At 41.0% G+C, this 24658-nt stretch overlaps 1 protein-coding gene across 2 annotated transcripts in view; it reads right to left on the bottom strand.

Moving 5' to 3' along the window:
- Positions 1 to 23036, bottom strand: part of LOC101744064 (inactive dipeptidyl peptidase 10) — a 298205-nt gene extending 275169 nt beyond the window's left edge. For both annotated transcript variants that reach the window (XM_038018151.2, XM_038018153.2), the window contains exon 1: positions 22376 to 23036. The gene's annotated coding sequence lies outside the window, so the exon portion shown is untranslated. The remainder of the gene's footprint in view (positions 1 to 22375) is intronic.
- Positions 23037 to 24658: the final 1622 nt, after the last annotated feature.

The raw sequence follows: 24658 nt of genomic DNA, 5'->3' as shown, positions 1-24658 counted from the left end.
TTTTCTTCGATATGCCCGAAGCCCTAAGTCTTCATTTAACACCCTTTTCACCGTGATTCTGCTTAACCCCATCTGAAGGGCCAATAGTTTCTGCTTACGTTTGGGATTTCTTTGAATTCGCGCCTTCACAGCTTTTATCACTGCTGGAGTCCTAACAGACCGAGGGCGACCACTTCTTGACCTGTCATCTACACTAGAGTCTTCATTGTATCGTTTGATGGTACGATAAACGAATCTTTTGGTTATATTCAAATTTTTCAGTATGTTAAAAATTTGAATTGGCGCGTAACCGCAACGATGCAACGCAATAACTGCAACACGGTCTTCTTTAAGCGTCCACTCCATATTTAAAAATGAGTAAAATTCTAAAAGTATACATTTTTATTTTCATGAACAATTCGAAATTCGAATTCAATAAACTTTTTTGTGGCCAGCATTCTAAAAGAAAAGTTTTTACTGTGTGACAATACTTATGACCTGACTAGTTATATACGGTACATACACCAAAATAACATTTTCTACAATTTTTGTCTGTCCGTCTGTTTGTTCCGGCTAATCTCTAGCACGGCTGAACCGATTTTGACGAGACTTTCACTAATAGGTAGCTGATAACATAAGGAGTAACTTAGGCTACTTTTTTTAGACTAGCTTCGCCCCGCGGCGTCACCCGCGATACGTAAATAACAATAATAAAATGTAATGTTTCCGAAGCGAAGCGAAGGCGGGTCGCTAGTGTTTTTACGTTAGAGCTGTATCTATTCAACGATACGAATGGCGATTAGTTTCGATCACCACTATCTCGAATAGGCATTTCATGAAATATTGAAACTTCTCATTCATTATTCATACTCATTGGAATACATCGGTTTTATTGTTTAGTTTTCGGATTAGTTCGTGAAAATTACCGTGTATCGTATAAGGCTATAAATGTGTTTTTTTTTTTAGTTTGACATAAAATAAAATATCCATGTTCTACCTTCTATCTTTCAGTCCACAAACTTCTACTGTTTGACATAGGCCTCCCCCAAGCCTCGTCAGAACAATGATTTATTTAGATAACTTATATCAATAAAATCAAATATATATAATATAAATATATCAATATCAAATAAAATCTCAGTATCATTTAGTTAAAGCTATACAATGCATCGGTAGTCAGGTATTTCTAATATTATTTTTTACTTCCGTAAACGTATTTATAATATTAAGTAGCCGTAGCTACCTGTAGTCATCACTATTAAGTAGCCGTAGCTACCTGTAGTCATAACAGCGATTATGATAATTGAGAATAATCATTGTCGTAAAATCAATTTCTCATATTTGATTTACAAAACTACAACTGTTATTCTATTTTTTATTACTGTAGAGACTGTGCCCTGCTTTTTTTAACGGAGACGCAGATATCTGCTCCGGACGATACCTCATACCTTGAATACCCCGGCTACGTATTGGAGCACAACTTCCTACGTAAAGCCGGGGTGTGCGTATTCGTCCGGGCGGATGTCTGTTGTCGCCGTCTTCGGGGCCTCGAACAACGGGACCTGTCCCTCTTGTGGCTGCGCGTGGATCACGGGGGCTGTATCCGAATCTACGCGTGCCTGTACAGGTCCCACAGCAGTGATGCAGGTTCAACTCTGTTTGAGCATGTGCAAGAGGGGACTAACCGCGTGCTTGAGCAGTACCCATCTGCGGAGGTGGTGGTTCTTGGAGACTTTAACGCTCACCATCAAGAGTGGTTGGGGTCCAGAACCACTGACCTCCCGGGTCGGACTGCCTACGATTTCGCCTTGGCCTACGGCTTCTCTCAGCTGGTGACACAGCCCACCCGTGTCCCAGATATCGAGGGGCACGAACCTTCTTTGTTGGACCTTCTGTTGACCACGGATCCGGCCGGATACAGTGTGGTGGTCGACGCTCCGCTTGGATCGTCTGATCACTGCCTTATTCGTGCTGCCGTACCACTCTCTCGTCCTGGTCGTCGAACGACGACCGGGTATCGTAGAGTTTGGCGGTATATGTCAGCAGATTGGGATGGATTGCGTGAATTTTACGCATCCTACCCATGGGGGCGGTTCTGCTTTTCCTCTGCTGATCCTGACGTCTGTGCGGACCGTCTTAAAGACGTGGTGCTCCGGGGGATGGAATTGTTTATTCCCTCCTCTGAAGTGCCCGTTGGGGGTCGCAGCAGACCCTGGTATAACAATGCCAGTAGGGATGCTGCACACCTCAAGCGGTCCGCATACGTGGCATGGGATAATGCCAGGAGACGTCGGGATCCTAACATCTCAGGGGAAAGGCGGAAATATAACGCCGCTTCCAGGTCCTACAAGAAGGTAATTGCCAAGGCGAAGTCGGAGCACGTTGCTAGAGTTGGCGAGCGATTAAAGAGCTATCCCTCCGGGAGCCGTGCTTTTTGGTCGCTCGCCAAAGCTGCAGAAGGAAACTTTTGCAGGTCTAGTCTCCCACCACTGCGCAAGTCCGATGACACTCTGGCCCACAGCGCGAAAGAGAAGGCTGACCTTCTGGTCAAACTCTTCGCCTCGAACTCGACTGTGGACGACGGGGGTGCCACACCACCGAACATCCCCCGGTGTGATAGCTCCCTGCCGGATATCTGCTTCACACAGTGTGCAGTTAGGCGGGAGCTCCGACTCCTGGACGTCCATAAGTCGAGTGGGCCAGACGGCATCCCCGCAGTGGTTTTGAAAACGTGCGCCCCTGAGCTGACACCTGCGCTAACGCGTTTGTATCGCCTCTCTTATTGCGCTAACAGGGTTCCGTCTTCATGGAAGACCGCCCACGTCCACCCTATCCCCAAGAAGGGTGACCGGTCGGACCCGTCGAGCTATAGGCCTATCGCGATAACTTCCTTGCTTTCCAAGGTGATGGAGCGAATAATAAATACACAACTCCTGAAGTATCTTGAGGATCGCCAGCTGATCAGTGACCGACAGTACGGTTTCCGTCACGGTCGCTCAGCTGGCGATCTTCTTGTATACCTTACTCACAGGTGGGCTGAAGCCTTGGAGAGCAAGGGCGAGGCTCTTGCTGTGAGCCTTGATATCGCGAAGGCCTTCGACAGGGTCTGGCATAGGGCACTTCTATCGAAGCTACCATCTTACGGAATCCCCGAGGGACTCTGCAAGTGGATCGCTAGCTTTTTGGATGGGCGGAGCATCACGGTCGTTGTAGACGGTGACTGCTCTGATACCATGACCATTAACGCTGGCGTTCCACAAGGTTCGGTGCTCTCCCCCACGCTTTTCATCCTGTATATCAATGACATGCTGTCTATTGATGGCATGCATTGCTATGCGGATGACAGCACGGGGGATGCGCGATATATCGGCCATCAGAGTCTCTCTCGGAGCGCGGTGCAAGAGAGACGATCAAAACTTGTGTCTGAAGTGGAGAACTCTCTGGGGCGAGTCTCCGAATGGGGTGAATTGAACTTAGTTCAATTCAACCCGATAAAGACACAAGTTTGCGCGTTCACTGCGAAGAAGGACCCCTTTGTCATGGCGCCGCAATTCCAAGGAGTATCCCTGCAACCTTCCGAGAGTATCGGGATACTTGGGGTCGACATTTCGAGCGATGTCCAGTTTCGGAGTCATTTGGAAGGCAAAGCCAAGTTGGCGTCCAAAATGCTGGGAGTCCTCAACAGAGCAAAGCGGTACTTCACGCCTGGACAAAGACTTTTGCTTTATAAAGCTCAAGTCCGGCCTCGCGTGGAGTACTGCTCCCATCTCTGGGCCGGGGCTCCCAAATACCAGCTTCTTCCATTTGACTCCATACAGAAGAGGGCCGTTCGGATTGTCGATAATCCCATTCTCACGGATCGTTTGGAGCCTCTGGGTCTGCGGAGGGACTTCGGTTCCCTCTGTATTCTGTACCGCATGTTCCATGGGGAGTGCTCTGAGGAATTGTTCGAGATGATACCGGCATCTCGTTTTTACCATCGCACCGCCCGCCACCGGAGTAGAGTTCATCCATACTACCTGGAGCCACTGCGGTCATCCACAGTGCGTTTCCAGAGATCTTTTTTGCCACGTACCATCCGGCTATGGAATGAGCTCCCCTCCACGGTGTTTCCCGAGCGCTATGACATGTCCTTCTTCAAACGAGGCTTGTGGAGAGTATTAAGCGGTAGGCAGCGGCTTGGCTCTGCCCCTGGCATTGCTGAAGTCCATGGGCGACGGTAACCACTCACCATCAGGTGGGCCGTATCCTCGTCTGCCTACAAGGGCAATAAAAAAAAAAAAAAAAAAGATAAGCATACAAGCCCTCCTCTAGTGTTTAGTGGTGATCGGAATGGATACACTTCACCATATTAATGCAGCCACCTACCTTCAAAAATAAGATCGCAGTGCCAATGTTGTGAAACGGCTATCCTATTCTTCATACAGAAGAACGAGAGAGAGAGAAAAAGTAAGAGTATATTTTATTACACATCAAAACTTAAATAACATTAAAAGTAAGACAACATGGATAATTTGTACAATAGTCGGTCTTTTCGCTAAAAGAGATATCATTCCAAACAATCGTTTCCTACTAGGGAAATTTGGGAAATGTTGGCAATGTTCTATTATTATTAACAATATTCAGAGGCATCTATCAAAATATATCAAATATTGAAACATATTCAATATTGATAAATTAAATAAACATATTCAATACATAATTTACTTACATAACGCATGACCGGTAGAAAAGCAGCGGGATATACCTACCCATGTTTTTTTTTTTTTTCTTAGACGGGTGGACGAGCTCACAGTCCACCTGGTGTTAAGTGGTTACTGGAGCCCATAGACATCTACAACGTAAATGCGCCACCCACCATGAGATATAAGTTCTAAGGTCTCAGTATAGTCACAACGGCTACCCCACCCTTCGAACCGAAACGCATTACTGCTTCACAGCGGAAATAGGCGGGGTGGTGGTACCTACCCGTGCGGACTCCCAAGAGGTCCTACCACCAGTGATTACGCAAATTATAGTTTTGCGGATTTGATTTTTATTACACGATGTTATTCCTTCACCGTGGAAGTCAATCGTGAACATTTGTTGAGTACGATTTCATTAGAAAAATTGGTACCCGCCTGCGGGATTCGAACACCGGTGCATCGCTACATACGAATGCACCGGACGTCTTATCCTTTAGGCCACGACGACTTCAAAATTGAGGTGTGTGGATTGCAATTCTTCTCACAGCAATCTAAGCCGGCTTTAGTGTCCTAACATTTTGTAAGCAAAAAATCCCCTAAAAAATAAAATAACTTTCGTGTATCCCTTACAAATAGTATGAATGAAAAAAAACTGCGTTATTTCGCCTCCCTTACAGAAAGCGTTGAATAAAAGATTTGTAAAATGTGAACCAAGCTCGAAACGCGTACTGCCAGAATTGTATGAATAATTCAAGTTTTACATCCTACTCCCTCTTGAGAGTACTGCGTTCAGCCATCTCAGTCTAACAAGTCAAGAACTACAACTGAATATCTCCGAAGTTAATGTTACAAATAAGGAATACATTGTGTATTTCATGATATTTAAGAACAACACAGATATTTGTTTAAAAACAAATAAATGTATCGATCATTATTCGCTAAAGAAAAATAGTGTAAATTATATTTAGTTTAATTAAATACTAGATGATGACCGACGGTTTTTTTTTTATAACGCCATCTTGTTTTGTCTTTAAAGCGGTTAGTTGCCCTCAATTAAGCAAAATAGTATTATTATTCGCCAATAGATGTCGGGAAGAGTTGATTATTGAAAACACGAATAAAACAACATTTTCTGAAAATATATCGTAGCTAGATCGATTTATCGCCCCCGAAATCCCCTGCATACTAAATTTTATGAAAATCGTTGGGGCCGTTTCCGAGATTCAGATTATATACATATACATATATTAATATAGCTACAAGAATTGCTCGTTTAAAGGTATAAGATAATAATAATAAGATAAGATAAGATTACTTATCAAGCAGAAAGTCAAAACAATGTTATTTTAATTATGTCTGTAATAACTTAAAAAACTAATCAAAATAATATCTGTTTGCTTACTGGTAGCAGAGCCTATTGTAACTCTGCACAAGTATACGGACATCCGAAGGGCAGAATATGGTAGTTATAGCAAATCAATCGATATCTTATCTTATCGATATAATACGTGCTATGAAGTTGTTGTTTTACAATAATGCCTTTTAAAATGAATATTATTAAAAAAAGATGTAATTCTATTTTATAATTCAGTCGATTGTTAATTGATTAGTGATTTGTTTTCACTACATTTGTAACTTTAAATAAACATGGACCCGATAAAAAAAAACAGTAAATAAGGAAGACAAGTTCCGTCGCGTTAGCAATGCTCACAACATTAACGACGTGCTTGGCGTGAACACTACAAAGAAACCCACAACGGTTCGAATGCTTCCGTCATAGAAATTTTGATATTGAAAACTGAACCTCGTGATCATCTGAAAACTAAACTCAATAAGGACCAATCAAAGGTATAAAGGTATATATAAATAGGCAGCGGCTTGGCTCTGCCCCTGGCATTGCTGAAGTCCATGGGCGACGGTAACCACTCACCATCAGGTGGGCCGCGCGTTCGTCTGCCTACAAGGGCAATAAAAAAAAAGGTAATAGCGGAAGCTGACGATACTCGAGAAGCATTGAAAACTACCTGACTAGTAGACAGAGATGCATTGATACCATGGGTACATATTTTGATTCATAGATATAAAATATATTCATAAGAAAATGATTTTAACTTTCTGTATACTAAACGGCAATTTTGTCAGTAAAGACCTAATATTATCTCATAATATATTATAGGAATTAAAAACGTACTGAAATAAGGAAATCGGTACTTCAATCGGTACGGTTTTATTACTGGTGGTAGGACCTCTTGTGAGTCCGTGCGGGTAGGTACCACCGCCCTGCCTATTTCTGCCGTGAAGCAGTAATGCGTTTCGGTTTGAAAGGTGGGGCAGCCGTTGTAACTATACTTGAGACCTTAGAACTTATATCTCAAGGTGGGTGGCGCATTTACGTCGTAGATGTCTATGGGCTCCAGTAACCACTTAACACCAGGTGGGCTGTGAGCTCGTCCACCCATCAAAATTTTTGCGTTTAATGGTTCTGATGATGATACCATGCGGACTTACAATACCAACACCAGTTCGGTTAGAAATCGTACCCAAGGAGAAAGCACGTAGCTACCGAAGTAGCAAGTAGCGTACTCATTATCCTGTCGCCTTTCATAATCCCACTTAAAAATGGGATGGCGCTACGCCAAAACCACATAGCTTCAAGATGGGCGATGCTATTCATGTTACCGGACGGGCAATGAACCCGCTTGTTTAATTACAACAAAAAACGTACCTACCCGCGGTATTAACACCCTGGCGCACTTTGACGCAAGTACATCAGAAAACCTATTTTACAGCCCAAGAAGACCACTTCAAATTTAAAAAAACAACATTTCCCACTACGTAGTATTGATTAAACATTTTTTTGTGCTTAATTGGGTGGACGATCTCACGGGTTCGGTGTTAAGTGATTATATAGAAGCCTATAGAAATCAATAACGTAAATGCCACCATCTATTTTGGAACATGAGTTATAAGGTCTCAGTTTTACGGTACAACGGCTGCCCCATCCTTCAAACCGAAACGCATTACTGCTTCACTGCAAATATAGACACCAGTGCGAACTCACAAGACTTCCTACCACCAGTAACAAAACTTCAACGTAATTATTGACTTTGGTGAGTTTTTTTTTATTGCTTAGATGGGTTGACGAGCTCACAGCCCACCTGGTGTTAAGTGGTTACTGGAGCCCATAGACATCTACAACATAAATGCGCCACCCACCTTGAGATATAAGTTTTAAGATCTCAGTATAGTTACAACGGCTGCCCTACCCTTCAAAGCGAAACGCATTACTGCTTCACGGCAGAAATAGGCAGGGCAGTGGTACCTACCCGCTCGGACTCACAAGAGGTCCTACCACCAGAGTTTTAAAACTAATTGTAGAATGTTTTGTAACTAAGAGAATAAATACAGCGGACATCATTACTCAATGTTATAGTCGATAAATTGCTCGTCCCTAGTTCCGGGAGTGCTCGTAAATTACGTCTTAGTGTAAATAAAAGCGTGTATTAACTGTTCTATGTACTTATCTTTAGTGGCGGGATGACCGTATTTTGTACGTGCATACAGCCCTGAAGTAGAATAATGAGACCATTCACAAATCTATTTCTGAATACAATATGAACTAAGGCTAGGCTAAAGCCAGAGAGGGCTGTGTGCTCTAGACCTAAAATAGCAACAACCTGGGCTTTACCGTGTCAAATGATGATTAAGCAAGACTCGAATTGAAGGGCTGTTATATCATTGACATGTCATGTCTCAATGTAGATGGTGGCATCACGTTGTTAAGTCTATAGACTCTGATTTTGAGTCAGTATGGAATCATCAGCCTTTAGCTCACACTTTGGGAGCGGTAAGCGGGATATACCTGAGTTGAACCGGCTAAAATTCTTTGTGGCTCAACAATCCGCAACTGAACCACGAACGAAGGAGAACACAATGGAGATTTGGGAGGCTTAAACGACGAAAGGGAAGATCTTCCACCGAGCGGGTGATATTTGCCCGGTAGACTGACAGTCCGAATGTTGTTGTTCGGAACTTGTATATAACGGCCGTCTGGTGTAGCGGTAAGTGACATGGTCCACTACACAAGGGGGTTGCGGGTTCGAATCCCGCCAAGGGAGGATATTTGTATGATAAATATAAAAATGTATTTTCCAGGATTATGGATGTACATTAAATATATGTATGTGTATAATAAAAATATTACATTTATTTCCGTTATCTGGTACCTGTAACACAAGCTCTTTACGAACATACCACGGGACCAGTTAACGTGGCGTGATTGTTAGTAAATATTTATTCTTATATATTATATATGCGAGCTTAACTTGAAAATGTCGTAAACGAGATTCAGGCATCTTGTATGATGGCTATCGCCACAGAGACAAGGTGGAGATAAGGCGATGCATTCCGTCTGCTACGCATCTTCTCTCGCCGCTCTACACCCACAAAACGCCTAACTGCCGATCCTCGGGGCCTCGACCACGGGACTTTTCGGCTGACCAGAGCCGGCCTAGACGTCGCCATCAACTTATAGCTTCGAAACACTGGATCATCAACGGTGTGTAGGCTGAGGAGTACGTTTATTCGTCCAGATAGCCAGATACTTATCACAGGACTCGTGTAGAGCAGCTTATACGTCAGCTTCCGGGGTCTCTCGCCGGTCTCCAAGCTGGCATATGGACGGGCCCTAAAACACTGGTGGTAGGAATTTGGGCAAAATATTCCCGGTATTCGGCTCGATGGCGATGGGTGGTCCAGTGAGAGAATAGAGAGAGAGCATCGTGTGCCCGCAACCTAGATCCGCAAGACTGCACTCGCAAAAGCCCCCAGCCTTCACTCAACTTGTGAAAAAAATTGTTCTAGTCCTGCAAATGTCACTTTACGCAGTAGGTATACTTTACCCGGTACCACGAAATTGCCTCCGTAAAAATACACGTTCCTATTTTACATTGCCGCGGTCGAATAGAACTAAACAATATGAATGTTATTACACTTCAGGGGGTGCCGCGTGAATTATGCTCGCTCATTTCATTATATAAGACTCTGGAATTGTATTAAATAGCTCTACAGAGCTCTTAGTTATATTATTTAATTTCTTTTTTCTATTTGTTAATAACGACCGCCAGAGACTACTTTTTTAACGATAAAAACAATCGAGTATTTCATATGTCCGAGTAGAAAGCAGTAGCGATTTTTAAGAAATTCGACGTCTAGCGTAACAAAGAAAACGTTTACGCTATCGAGAACGTTAAAAAACTCGCACTAAACACACAACACAACAAATCTAAAGTAATAATCACAAACTGTGTACACTGTACACGTTTATGTATTGATTCATATTTCATACGAGCGTGCTGCTGTAATTAGTGACATTGCAAACAGGGAAATTGCATCGATCGCTGTCTGTTTTAATTAACTTTAGTCTACTGAAGTACGTACTGCTACGTTAGTAACTGAAGTCGTCGTGGCCTAAAGGATAAGACGTCTGGTGCATTCGTATATAGCGATGCACCGGTGTTCGAATCCCGCAGGCGGGTACCAATTTTTCTAATGAAATACGTACTTAACAAATGTTCAAAATTGACTTCCACGGTGAAGGAATAACATCGTGTAATAAAAATCAAACCCGCAAAATTATAATTTGCGCAATCACTGGTGGTAGGACCTCTTGTGAGTCTGCACGGGTAGGTACCACCACCTTGCCTATTTCTACCGTGAAGCAGCACTGCGTTTCGGTTTGAAGGGTGGGGCAGCCGTTGTACCTATACTTGAGGCCTTGGAACTTATATCTCAAGGTGGGTGGCGCATTTACGTTATAGACGTCTATGGGCCACTTAACACCAGGTGGGCTGTGAGCTCGACCACCCATCTAAGCAAAAAAAAAAAAAGTGTAACTGGCAGACAAATGCTAATAATAAATAAATAATATCATAAACCAAATTAAACTATAAATCATGTTAATTATTGCCAATAATGGCGTCTGCGCCCATACATGCCATATTTGAGCATGATTGCTTGCTTTAATTAAATTCCTATTTATATTACATCAACGCGCGAACACAATCCGCTTTAGAGCTAATTCATTCATTCAATTAATCACAAATAGGTCGGATACAGATTAAATCGGGCCACGTATTAGTGTAGCCCTGAAATAACTATTAGAACAGCGACTCTCAAACTTGTGGAGGCGTGGTTTCCCAATTTTATTTTATTTTTCGTTGATCTAAACGAGACGATTTGAAGTATTCGTGTGGGCTAATGACCGATGCTTCAAAGTATCAATCGCTTAGAATAAGCAACAATTTTGCTTTGATATTATATTATTATCTATGGTATAACATATAATAGACGCTAGTATAACGTCGTAATGACGTATAATTTTGCCACAAACTCTGCAGTCACACAATACACATTTTCCAATACAATTAAGAATTTCAACTGGAGTATTAAAGGCAATCATTGAAGATTATTATTATATACTAGCTGACCCGGCAAACTTCGTAGTGTCTCAATCGATAAATAAAATACCTAAGCTTTTGTATAAAATAAACCACCAAGCATACTGGCGACTAGCTAGGACTCTCAAATCCGAAACTACCGCTACTATGCCTCCCCTCGTACGCCCTTCAGGCCAACCACCGGCATTCGATGACGATGACAAGGCTGAGCTGCTTGCCGATGCACTGCAAGAGCAGTGCACCACCAGCACTCAACACGCGGACCCCGAACACACCGAGTTAGTCGACAGGGAGGTCGAGCGCAGAGCTTCCCTGCCGCCCTCGGACGCGTTACCCCCGATTACCACTGACGAAGTTAGAGACGCGATCCACAACCTCCAACCTAGGAAGGCACCCGGCTCCGACGGCATCCACAACCGCGCGCTAAAACTCTTGCCAGTCCAACTGATAGCAATGTTGGCTACAATTTTAAATGCCGCTATGACGCACTGCATCTTTCCCGCGGTGTGGAAAGAAGCGGACGTTATCGGTATACATAAGCCGGGCAAACCGACAAACGAAACTTCTAGTTACCGTCCGATTAGTCTCCTCTCGACGATAGGAAAAATTTACGAACGGCTCCTTAGGAAACGCCTCTGGGATTTTGTTACCGCGAACAAAATTCTCATAGACGAACAGTTCGGATTCCGCTCTAAACACTCGTGCGTACAACAAGTGCACCGCCTCACGGAGCACATTCTGATAGGACTAAATAGGCGTAAACAAATCCCGACCGGCGCCCTCTTCTTCGACATCGCGAAGGCGTTCGACAAAGTCTGGCACAACGGTTTAATTTATAAACTGTACAACATGGGAGTGCCAGACAGACTCGTGCTCATCATACGAGACTTCTTGTCGAACCGTTCGTTTCGATATCGAGTAGAGGGAACTCGTTCTCGTCCCCGTCAACTGACTGCCGGAGTCCCGCAAGGCTCCGCGCTCTCCCCGTTATTATTTAGTTTGTATATCAATGATATACCCCGGTCTCCGGAGACCCATCTAGCGCTCTTCGCCGATGACACGGCTATCTACTACTCGTGTAGGAAGATGTCGCTGCTTCATCGGCGACTCCAGATCGCAGTAGCCACCATGGGACAGTGGTTCCGGAAGTGGCGAATTGACATCAACCCCACGAAAAGCGCAGCGGTGCTCTTCAAAAGGGGTCGCCCTCCGAACATCACTTCGAGCATCCCACTCCGTAGTAGGCGCGCAAACACCTCCACCGTTAGTCCCATCACTCTCTTTGGCCAGCCCATACCGTGGGTCTCGAAGGTCAAATATCTAGGCGTCACCCTCGACAGAGGGATGACATTCCGTCCCCATATAAAAACGGTACGCGACCGCGCCGCGTTTATTCTAGGACGACTCTATCCAATGCTTTGTTGTCGAAGCAAGCTGTCCCTCCGTAATAAGGTAACTCTCTACAAAACTTGTATACGCCCCGTCATGACGTATGCAAGCGTAGTGTTCGCTCACGCAGCCCGCACCAACTTGAAATCCCTTCAGGTTATTCAATCACGATTCTGCAGGATAGCCGTCGGAGCGCCTTGGTTCCTTAGGAATGTGGATCTCCACGACGACCTGGAGCTCGACTCTGTTAGTAAGTATCTACAGTCGGCATCGCTGCGCCATTTTGAGAAGGCGGCACGACATGAGAACCCTCTCATCGTAGCCGCTGGAAATTACATACCCGACCCAGTAGACCGAATGGTAAACCGTCGACGTCGCCCAAAGCACGTCATTACGGATCCTCCTGATCCATTAACGGTGCTTTTAGGCACCACAAGCACCGGTCACCGTCCTCGTCGAACCCGTCGCTTGCGACGAAGGGCTCGACGAGCGAACTAACCCATAGACACAGCCCACTGAGTTTCTCGCCGGATCTTCTCAGTGGGTCGCGTTTCCGATCCGGTGGTAGATTCTGCGAAGCACTGCTCTTGCTAGGGTCAGTGTTAGCAACTCTCCGGTTGAGCCCCGCGAGCTCACCTACTAACGTTAGGGTGAAGCTGAAATAGCCTCTCAAGGCTATCAGCATAGGTAGGGAAAAAAAAAAAAAAAAAAAAAAAAAAAAAAAAAAAAAAAAAAAAAAAAAAAAAAAAACTTAAAACGAACAAAAGGAATCCGTCCGACGGGGGACACATCAAAGGAAAAACAAAATTGTTATTTTTATGTAATTCCGAGCATTTTCATATTTATCTACCTTTTAAACCTTCTCTGGACTTCCACAAATAATTCAAGACCAAAATTAGCCAAATCGGTTCAGCCGTTCTCGAGTTTTAGCGAGACTAACGAACAGCAATTCATTTTTATATTTATAGCCTAGCCATACTCGTCCGCTTCGCTGGGCATTTAAAATTAACATTATTAATTATTGTCATTATTATTAGGGAGTCCAACACTCATATAAATATTAGCCTATCCATTAAGAACACGTATTTTCTACATGGATACCAAGTTTCAAGTCAATCGGATGCCTAGTTCAGTAGTTATAACGGAACAACCGTAAAAACCACTGTACTTCGACTAAGTAAGCTCAAACAATACGTTTTGTTCATTATTGCGAGCAGAAGACATATCCATCAAGTATATCCTATGAATAAATTTTGTCTGACAATTGAAAAATGAGTTCCAAAACTATATATTAAACAATTATTCACGAGCTAAAACGTCTTCTGGACGAAACTAATTATTCAAACTGACTTGACATTTATCAGCATTATATCTGTTTCAACTTTCACTGGTAGCTATTTTGTGTAGTACAAAATGAGTACAGACGTATATTTGTGCCATGTCAAATAGTTTTCGTGGGAACCATTTCCAATGTGCTTCTGGATAATGTCGTAAACATGTCACTGTATTTGCTAAGCCAAATGAAAATAGGTACTTGATGTTTTTGTTGCTTGGTTTATTAAGTTCTGTTTTCATGAGTGCGCAATCTGTAGCAGTCGTATGGATGAGATCGTTTTAAGCCAAAAGACCATCGATGCTATTTATATATTTTTTATACCTTGACCGATTTTCAATGTTAATTATATTTTGGTGTGCAATAAAGTGTACAATTTATGTCTTTTATCCATACGCACTAAGTATGTGTTGTTTTACATCGATTTGTTATATAATATATATTTGTCGGAGAAGCCACAATTATTAACACCATCGTCAGACATCGTAGGGGCGAATAGGGTGATCGAGCTAAGAGAAACATTGAGTACACCAATCACGTTTGTTATCTTAGAACAATTTAGAAATCTCTTGACGTTAGCAAACGAAAACGAATGACAGTTCTTAGGATGGAGGCACCGCTCTTCAAGAAGACTGGTTGGTAAGTGTGATGGCGTCTACGCGCCTCCATCGGTTTAGCTCTGTCGTAGCACGAAATTAGCCGAGTTCCGACGATACCGCAATCGTGCTGCCATCTCGCGGGAATCTTGCTGCGTTTCGTTTAGCTACCAAACTAATCTTGACATATTTATGTATATATATGCTTTGTTTCCTTGCCCACCGACGTCCACTGCTGGACATAGTCTGACCGCTGGCCTCTCCAAGCCTCGTCCAATGATCGGTTATGCGCTACCTGCCTCTAGCGGATTCCCGCGACCTTCAGTAGTCGTGTAATGGCCTCGAAACAGAACAACACCTTCCTTTTACCTTCCGTGGGCGTCCGTAAGAAGCGACTAAGAGATTCTGCAGAGAATGGGCAGCAGCATTATCCAAGTAATATAACAGCCACTGCGATCCCCAACCCGCATGCCAAGCATGGCGATTAAGGCAAACCTCCCCCTCCCAACATGGCTGACACAAATATAAATCAATTTACAGTAAATGTCACTGAATTGAATTTGAATTATTTGTGATTTTGATTGCAGATCTTGTTCGCATCTCGGTATGTAAATCTAAAGGGCATTAGTACATATGTATGTATTCGTTGTGGACTACGACGCAATGTTATTTTAGAACGTTACAAACGCGATGCGATCGTTAGCTGATTGCCTACTAAAAAATAATTCAATAGCAACACGAAAATAATAAGTACGAGGTTAATGGATTTTAGGTTTTATTGAATTTGTTTTTGTGTCGAACAAACTTCGAGCACGTGGCCACGAAAAGTGTACATTATTAGAAGTACGTCAATTGCAAGGCTGATTTTTATTACTTTAAACGGGTTAACTAACTCACAGCTCATCTGGTGTTAGGTGGTAACCCACATATATGTGGAGATAATATGTCAAAATCTCAATAGTGTTGTATAAAATATTTATTATTTAGTGGCTGTTCCGTACGTATGTATGGAGAATGAAATAGTCAAAATTTAATTAAAAACTTCGTACAAAATTCCATTCCAACCCGAGAATAATCCCTATTCCGGAACACAAAAGCTTAATTGAGCTTCATTGTGAAAAAAATACGTAGAAAAAAACTGGGCTATCCAAAAAAAAAGTTAGCCTTTTCAATGAAAAATGAATCATTTGCTCAACAACTACCAGGAAATCAGAAGCAATTAAGAGTTATCAAAACCTCGAGTCCCTGTAAATCTGAGACTTTCATTCATATTCATAAGACTGCGATTACACTTGTAAATGAGTGCTCGGCTTTTATTAATTCCTCTGTTTGAGCGTTGACTGTCTCGCATTTGATACGGCTGGATACCCTGATGTCTTTAGGGAACATTAAGTATATTTGTTCCAGTGAAATACGGGTTTGTTCGCATATACTGAAGTTAATAAAAGCTAAAGACAAGTTATTCTTGGATATAAGTGTTGCCGGATGCTATCCGAGATGAATGTTCCGAGAATGGAATGGTGTCGCGGAACAAATAAATTTAACATTAGCTCAGACTAGCTACGTAATTTTGTCCACTTGACTTATTGCTCTCCCTGCAAGGTTGCCTGGAAGAGATCGCTTTCAGCGATATGGACGCCGATTTATATCACCTACTTTTATTTTATTAGTTTACTCTGTACATTATATTGTGTTAAATAAAGAGTTATATTATTATTATCCTGTATTAAACACTACCACGCCTGGGAAGACGGCAGGACACACTCCGGCGAGGTGGGCAACAATCGGCCGGAGCGTTAGGGACTATTGGGAGAGATTATTATTATTATTTGTCTGAAATACTAACAGTTTGCCAATGAGAAAATACGTTACGAATTATTTTGAATTCGTAAAAAATCTAGCTAAAATACTGCTTTTTGCGCATTTGTGTTGATATATTCGTAACGAAATATATATATTTTTTCATTTTATATTAAGGAAACTAGGGATACGGCTTTTTGTTTGGTCCTCAGAAAAACAAAGATCGATTGTAATTTTCACAGTGTATCATAAAAAGGCCATACATCATAATACGACGTGCAGGGAATAGAGTGTGATCAAACATAATTCGCAGGAAGCGCTTCAGAGTGGTGACGTGCCATTCCCTACATATGACAACCAAACGTATTTATACTTGTTTGGATTTATGATGGCCTGGTATTTTTTTAAAATAAAACATCCATAAAAAACAATCCGAAGGCATTTTTTCTAAACACAGTAGTAGGGGGCCAAATTCGTTTTCAAAATTTCATTTGATTGCATTAATGCTACTCTCATTTTACATTACTGAAGTCTTCTTTTTTATTAAAATTTTGTATTCATTCTTACATGATATACATAAGTTAACCTAGTGCTAGCTATGTGGTAGGTAGACTGGTGGTACTGGCGGTAGGGCCTCTTGTGAGTCCGCACGGGTAGGAGTGCTCTGAGGAATTGTTCGAGATGATACCGGCATCTCGTTTTTACCATCGCACCGCCCGCCACCGGAGTAGAGTTCATCCATACTACCTGGAGCCACTGCGGTCATCCACAGTGCGTTTCCAGAGGTCTTTTTTGCCATGTACCATCCGGCTATGGAATGAGCTCCCCTCCACGGTGTTTCCCGAGCACTATGACATGTCCTTCTTCAAACGAGGTTTGTGGAGAGTATTAAGCGGTAGGCAGCGGCTTGGCTCTGTCCCTAGCATTGCTGAAGTCCATGGGCGACGGTAACCACTCACCATCAGGTGGGCCGTATAATCGTCTGCCAACAAGGGCCATGAAAAAAAAAAAGGTGCCGCCACCCTGCCTATTTCTGCCGTAAAGCAGTAATGCGTTTCGATTTGAAGGGTGGGACAGCCGTTGTAACTATACTGAGACCTTAGAACTTATAGCTCAAGGTGGGTGGCGGCATTTACGATGAGCGGTGAGCTCATCCACCCATCAATAAAGCAGCAATAAAAAAAAAAATGGTTTATACAACTTTTTGTAAATAAATAACTGGGAAAAAATCACGCACGTCAAAGAAGTTTTATTTGATAGGGTAATAATGTGTTCAGCTCTTACACAAATAGCGCTGATGGGAAATGCTTTTGGAGACTGCACGGTTTGATACATCAGTTGTGTGATTCTGCATGGAAAAATTTATTACCACTCTGAAAGGCTAGAGACCACCGGCTTGTCAATTACATTTTTATTTGTTTATTGCATAGCTGGATGGACGAGCTCACAGCCCACCTGGTGTTAAGTGGTTACCGGAGCCCGTAGACATTCACAACGTAAATACCGCCACCCACCTTGAGATATGAGTTCTAAGGTCTCAATATAGTTACAACATCTGTCCCACCCTACAAACCGAAACGCATTACTGCTTCACGGCAGAAATAGGCAGGGTGGCGGTACCTAACTGTGCGGACTCACAAGAGGTCCTACCACTAGTAAAAAAGTATATATCGTCAACGCGATTTTTTTCGAATTTACTCTGTTCTACGCCAGCGCCACCCTTATTTAGCAGATTTTAACGGACACTTTTTACACACAGAGACGGTTCTCCTTACCTCTACCCTCCATACCCTCAACACTGAGGAACACGGCGCAAGGAGGACGATAACCCACGAAAACCGAAGAAAGTAGTATAAGAAGGAGGAATAAATAAATAAATAATAAATAAATATTTACTAACAATCACGCCACGTTAACTGGTCCCGTGGTAAGTTCGTAAAGAACTTGTGTTACAGGTACCAGATAACGGAAATAAATGTAATATTTTTATTATACACATACATATATTTAATATACATCCATAACCTTGGAAAAGACATTTATATTTATCATACAAATATCTTCCCTTGGCGGGATTCGAACCCGCGACCCCCTAGTGTAGTGACCATGTCACTTACCACTACACCAGACGGACGTTAAATAGAATGTTTTAATAGTCATCTCTGAGCAGTTCGTTTCAAAGTTAGCATATCGATTCTGTCTGTTGATTAACTCCGGGACCGCTGTTCATAACAGATGAATCATTCTTAATTCACAAGACGCATCGATCCCAATGAATCGACTCGTTCTAATTCTGGTACTGAAATAACGATTTGGGAAACCTCGCCAAGAACGTTTTTTTAATGGTCAAAACAATCTTCAGATGCGAACTAAATATTTGTCTGCAGCTCCAGTTTATTATTTAGAAATATTATAAAAATACGTGAAGCAAAAATTTTGTAACCCTTTTTACGAAAATTGCGCGGACGGAGGAATATGAAATTTCCCACACTTATAGAGAATATAGAGAAGAAGTGCACAATGCTAATATTTTTTTTAAATAATGCGTAAAAGATACATTAAATCAATAAAGAAAACATTACACACACTACATACCATGTATTTGACGCACACACGCATGCATACTATTTATTGTCAAACTTTTGTTCTTGACGTCTGTTGTCAAATTGAGAATAGATTAAACATTGTTTGTCTTTGTTAATATTTTTTATAGTGTAGTCTTGGCGAAATTTGTGATTATAGAAGTATAAAATACAATCATAATAGTGTACAAACTTACAATTCCAATTAATTATAGTCGAATTTCGACTACTGCGGGACCTCTAGTAATATTATAATACGTGAAGCAAAAATTTTGTACCCCTTTTTACGAAAATTGCGCGGACGGAGGAGTATGAAATTTCCCACACTTATAGAGAAAATAGAGAAGGAATGCAGAATGCTATTTTATTTATTTAAATTATGCATTAATAATACATTAAATCAATAATAAAACATTACACACACTACCATGTATTTGACACACACGCCCACATATATATTATAGTCTTTGTTTACTGTCAAACTTTTGTTATTGCTTAAAGTCTGTGGTGAAATTGAAAATAGGTTAGTATTGTTTATCTTTAATATTATTTGTCTATGGTGTAGTCTTGGCGAAATTTGTGATTATAGAAGTATGATAGTCTTTGCAAATAGAATCATAATAGTGTACAAACTTCTAATTTCAATTATAGTCGAATTTCAACTACTGCGGAACCACTGGTTTAGAAATAAAAAGTGTATAATGTCTTATGTCCTTGTTGGAAGAAAAGCATTTAGACCAGCTGATTGTGAGCAATGCCAAGTGCATAGCGAAGTGTGAGTGCTAAGTGCTCTCCATAAGCCTAACACTCGGAAAGCACCATGGATGGGAGAGTTCATTCTAAATACGGACCATACGTGACAAGATCTCTGAAAACGCACCGTAGATAAACAGAGTCGGTCTCTGAGCAGTACAGTTTACTGGTGGCAGGACCTCTTGTGAGTCCGCACGGGTAGGTACCCTACGGGTGAGTAATGCGTTTCGGTTTGAAGGGTGGGGCAGCCGCTGTAACTATACTGAGACCTTAGAACTTATATATCAAGGTGGGTGGCGCATTTACGTTGTAGATGTCTATGGGCTCCAGTAACCACTTAACACCAAGTGAGCTGTGAGCTCGTCTATCCATCTAAGCAATAAAAAATAAAAAAAACTATGGATGAACTCCGATCCGGCGGTGGGCAATATAACATTAATCGTTTTTCTGGTAAATCTTCCAAGCTTCGGTACACGTTCCATATCGTAAATCCATCAAAGAGCCGTCTGGTTCTTAATTAGCAGATCCGTTTTATACGCGCCTGGTAGAAAGGCGAGAAATCTTTCACACGCCGCGTTTCCTACGGGAAGCAATTACTGCACGTTCGTACACTCATTCCGAGGCGTTCTGAATTTCGAAGTATTAAGCTCTTATGATTTCTGTTGCCCTGGTTTTCGAGTGTACTATTGAAAAGTAATTTAATTTAACTATATATAAAAATGAATTGCTGTTCGTTAGTTTTTTTTATTTTTATTGCTTAGATAAGTGGACGAGCTCACAGCCCACCTGATGTTAGGTGGTTACTGGAGCCCATAGACATCTACAACGTAAATGCGCCACTCACCTTGAGATATAAGTTTTAAGGTCTCAAGTATAGTTACTACGGCTGCCCCACCCTTCAAACCGAAACGCATTACTGCTTCACGGCAGAAATAGGCAGGGTGGTGGTACCTACCCGTGCGGACTGACAAGAGGTCCTACCACCAGTAAAAACCAGTCTCGCTAAAACTCGAGAACGGCTGGACCGATTTGGCTAATTTTGGTCTTAAGTTATTTGTGGTAGTCCAGAGAAGGTTTAAAAGGTAGATAAATATGAAAATGCTCGGAATTAAATAAAAACAACAAAAACGGTTTTGCCTTAATGTATTTATTATGCATTACGAAGTCTACCGGGTCCGCTAGTTTAACTATAAATATGGCGTGCAATATTTTTTTTAAATTTAAACTATAATATTGTCATTTAAATTCTTTGCGCAAAATTTTATTAGATTACCAAAAAAAAGTTTTTTCTTTGAGTTTTTCTTAAAAGAATTTAAATTGTTTACAAAGGACAAAGAAGTTATTGTCGACAATATGACATTCGCTGTCAGTTGCTAGCATTTTGAATTTGAGACGCGAGATGGAAAGTTCCAGATTATGTTTGTAACCGAGACAGACATTTCCACAAAACTGGTAGAATTGGACTTATTTTTTAAAAAAGCACGATAAAAACAAAACGTTTGTAAGAAATTTTATGAATGAAACCTTCTTGAAATTCGAACGTAATTAATTAACGCGGTGTACATAATAATTTCAGTTATTTTTATTGACTTCCGGTAAACACTGGGAGTGCTCTGAGGAATTGTTCGAGATGATACCGGCATCTCGTTTTTACCATCGCACCGCCCGCCACCGGAGTAGAGTTCATCCATACTACCTGGAGCCACTGCGGTCATCCACAGTGCGTTTCCAGAGATCTTTTTTGCCACGTACCATCCGGCTATGGAATGAGCTCCCCTCTACGGTGTTTCCCGAGCGCTATGACATGTCCTTCTTCAAACGAGGCTTGTGGAGAGTCTTAAGCGGTATGCAGTGGCTTGGCTCTGCCCCTGGCATTGTTGAAGTCCATGGGCGACGGTAACCACTCACCATCAGGTGGGCCGTATGATCGTCTTCCTACAAAGGCAATAAAAAAAATAAACACTTCAGACCATGTGAACCCTGATCTCGTTCAATCCACATATTAATTTATAATAAATTTAAAGCCAAGACACTTTGTCACATTTACTCATACTAGTGTTAGGCCAATGATCTAAATTCGAATTCTAAATCCACAGATAAATCAACTTCAGATTTAGAATCTTAATATCATTTTTTAATATATCAGAAAATTACTGGATGCTTAAAAAAATAAACCGATGGAAAATAGAAGAGAGAAAATGATAATTGTTTTACCTTTGCCTATTTAAGTTAAAAAAAACTTCTTTGCCGAAGCAGTACGCCAAGTAAGGAATGGCGTATAATAAAAATCATTATAAAATCTTATGGTTAAAATATGTTTTCTATGGTAAGGCCCGCTTTATAGTCATAATCCACGAATTCCATGTTCCAGTATAGTAGCGAGATAAAATCAATTTTCAATCCAGTAGTTCATACGTGTTTCCCGAATCAACAGAGAGATAGACGAAAAAAACATAAACAATATAACAAAACTGTTACTTTTATTTTAATAGAAATAATAAATGTGTTATGTATTATCTCTATATTTTGTATTATAGTTATAGGGCATTTATCAAGTACTGTAAATAATAAAAACAATATTCATGAAAATCACAAATACTCAGTAATGTCTAAATATCTGCATTTATAGTAATCTTCATAACTTTATGAAATCGATCATATAAAAACGACATATGAAACAGCGCCCGCTCAGAGATCTCTGTGTACTGTTTTGCAAGCCGTAGAGTTTTGCAGGCCTAGAGCACTTTTTATTCCAGGAAAAAAAAAACTTATCCATAAATAATGGCAAAGGGAAACTTACCTGACCCTTACAGCGTGCAAACAGCCTATTTTTAATATTATCCCTCATTCGCTACCCGATCCTGTGCACTCACAACCTAGTTCCATTTTTAAAATGGAACACCCCGAATAAATCTTTAAGACCGGCACATTAGAAACTTCAATTCGTAGTGAGGTGAGAGAAATTTGTGTGGTTAGGGTTTTTTTTTCTTGTATTCGCCTTTAATTCGATTTTACCGAATTTTTCAATTAGTTTGTTTGGCCTCGACTGCGCGGATCGAGCTCCCGCGACCGACTGAAGTAGGTTTGGGCTTTGGCCCGGCTCCCCTATTCCCGGCGTTTCTCATTCAGCGCTGTGTTGCTCTAACTAGAAAATCATTGCCGTTCCTTTCTATTTGTAATAAATCTGGAGACGTTCCGAAATAAGAATCGTGTTTTTGAATCCGAAACGTATTGATGGAACTAAATGTATCGATAAAAATCACTATGTCACTATTTTCAAGTATATCATACTGTTAATAATAGGCTTCGAAATCACTAAATAACCTATTCCATCCTCTGAATAAAGGCAAATAAAAGATTTACCCAATAATTGGGGTAATTTTCCCGCATTTTCCGTGTGACACCGACTTCCTTTGTGCGGACCACGTATTCCGAACACGCCTCCAAGCTCCATTTGTTTTCCGTCTCTCTCGCACCTGCGACTGTTGCAGGCAGTTAATAAATCTCTTTCCCACACTGAAACTTTGTTAAACAATAATTTTATTGAATGTAACAAACCTAAATAGCTATACCTACTTTTAAATACGTCAAATGACTGGGACTGATGTTATGCCTATAAACATAGTGCTGTGTGTGTTACGATTTGATCTAAATTTTTTTTTGTTTTTTTTTTCATGAAGTTATTAGTTCATTCGATTAAGCAGTTTTTATTACGCTTTTATTAACTTCACCTGTCACCTATATTAATCTCGATAAAACGTGTCAAAATTACGTGTGAATATGGGTTTCGCATGAAAATTAATTAGGTAATTCGATTAACTTAAAAATATACAGATGTATAAAAGTTAGTAATACAATCATTTTACTGTCATATCCGAATATCCTAAGCAGGATCACGAAAACAAAAATAAACATGAAATATATGTATAAAAATTTTTTTTTTAAATATATTTATGTTTAGCTTATTTTTGTTTGGCTTACGCGTTTGTTTTTGTTATTGTAAACAGTGCAAAAACGAGAAAAACCATACAATCCGAAGCGATTAGCAATCCAATGCGGATATCATCAAACATACCGTATGCCATATTAATATACAGTAAAAGCTTTATATTCGCGGGGTATATTTTCCGTAAATATGCCGCGAATATATAAACCGCGAATGGTAAAGTCCACATATGGGATTACAAGGGATACGCACTTAGGTGACAAAATAAAAAAATAAGTATTAAAAAAAAAAATTTAATTGAAGCTTTTGACCATATTGATTAATTATTATCTTCACGTTTTGGTAATTGGTTTAATGAATTTTGTAATTTTTCTTGCCTGGCAGTTTTAAAAGCGCGAATAAAGACAGAAATCTTTAGCCGCGGATATAGAAATCGGGTCGCATTTTTTTAAGCCACGAATAGTGAAAACGCGACTGAAAGAAACGCGAATAAAGAGCTTTTACTGTACAGTGAATACTTTATTTATTTTATTGCTTAGATGGGTGGACGAACTCACAGCCCACCTACTCTTAAGTATGTATATGGTGCACATGATCCAAACTTCTGTCGGTGGTGACTCATATTTCTCGTTACACATTATGCAGTAAAACTCTTTTTTTTTTCTTATTGCTTAGATGGTTGGACGAGCTCACAGCCCAACTGGTGTTAAGTGGTAGTACTGGAGCCCATAGACATCTACAACGTAACTGCGCCACCCGCCGTGAGATATAAGTTCTAACCTCTCAAGTATAGTTACAACGGCTGCCCCACCCTTCAAACAGAAACGCATTACTACTTCACGGCAGAAACAGACAGGGTGGTGGTACCTACCCGTTCGGACTCACAAGAGGTCCTACCACCAATAATTACGCAAATTATAATTTTGCGGGTTTGATTTTTACTACACGATGTTACGTATTAGACACTAAAATTAAAGCCGTATTCATTGTTTAAACTCCAGTCCCTAATGTTCATCTAGTGATCTAAATTCAACTATAACCACTAAACCTCAAGACTTAGATTCGTTAGATAGATCGTTTTAATACTGACACTTAAAAGAAAATACTATAAAGCTCGTCAATAGCCCTACTAAACAA

The sequence above is a fragment of the Bombyx mori genome, chromosome 20, assembly GCF_030269925.1.
Source record: "Bombyx mori chromosome 20, ASM3026992v2".
Lineage (NCBI taxonomy): Eukaryota > Metazoa > Arthropoda > Insecta > Lepidoptera > Bombycidae > Bombyx > Bombyx mori.
Note: the sequence above shows the minus strand (reverse complement) of the source record. Positions and strands in the feature narration are given on the sequence as shown.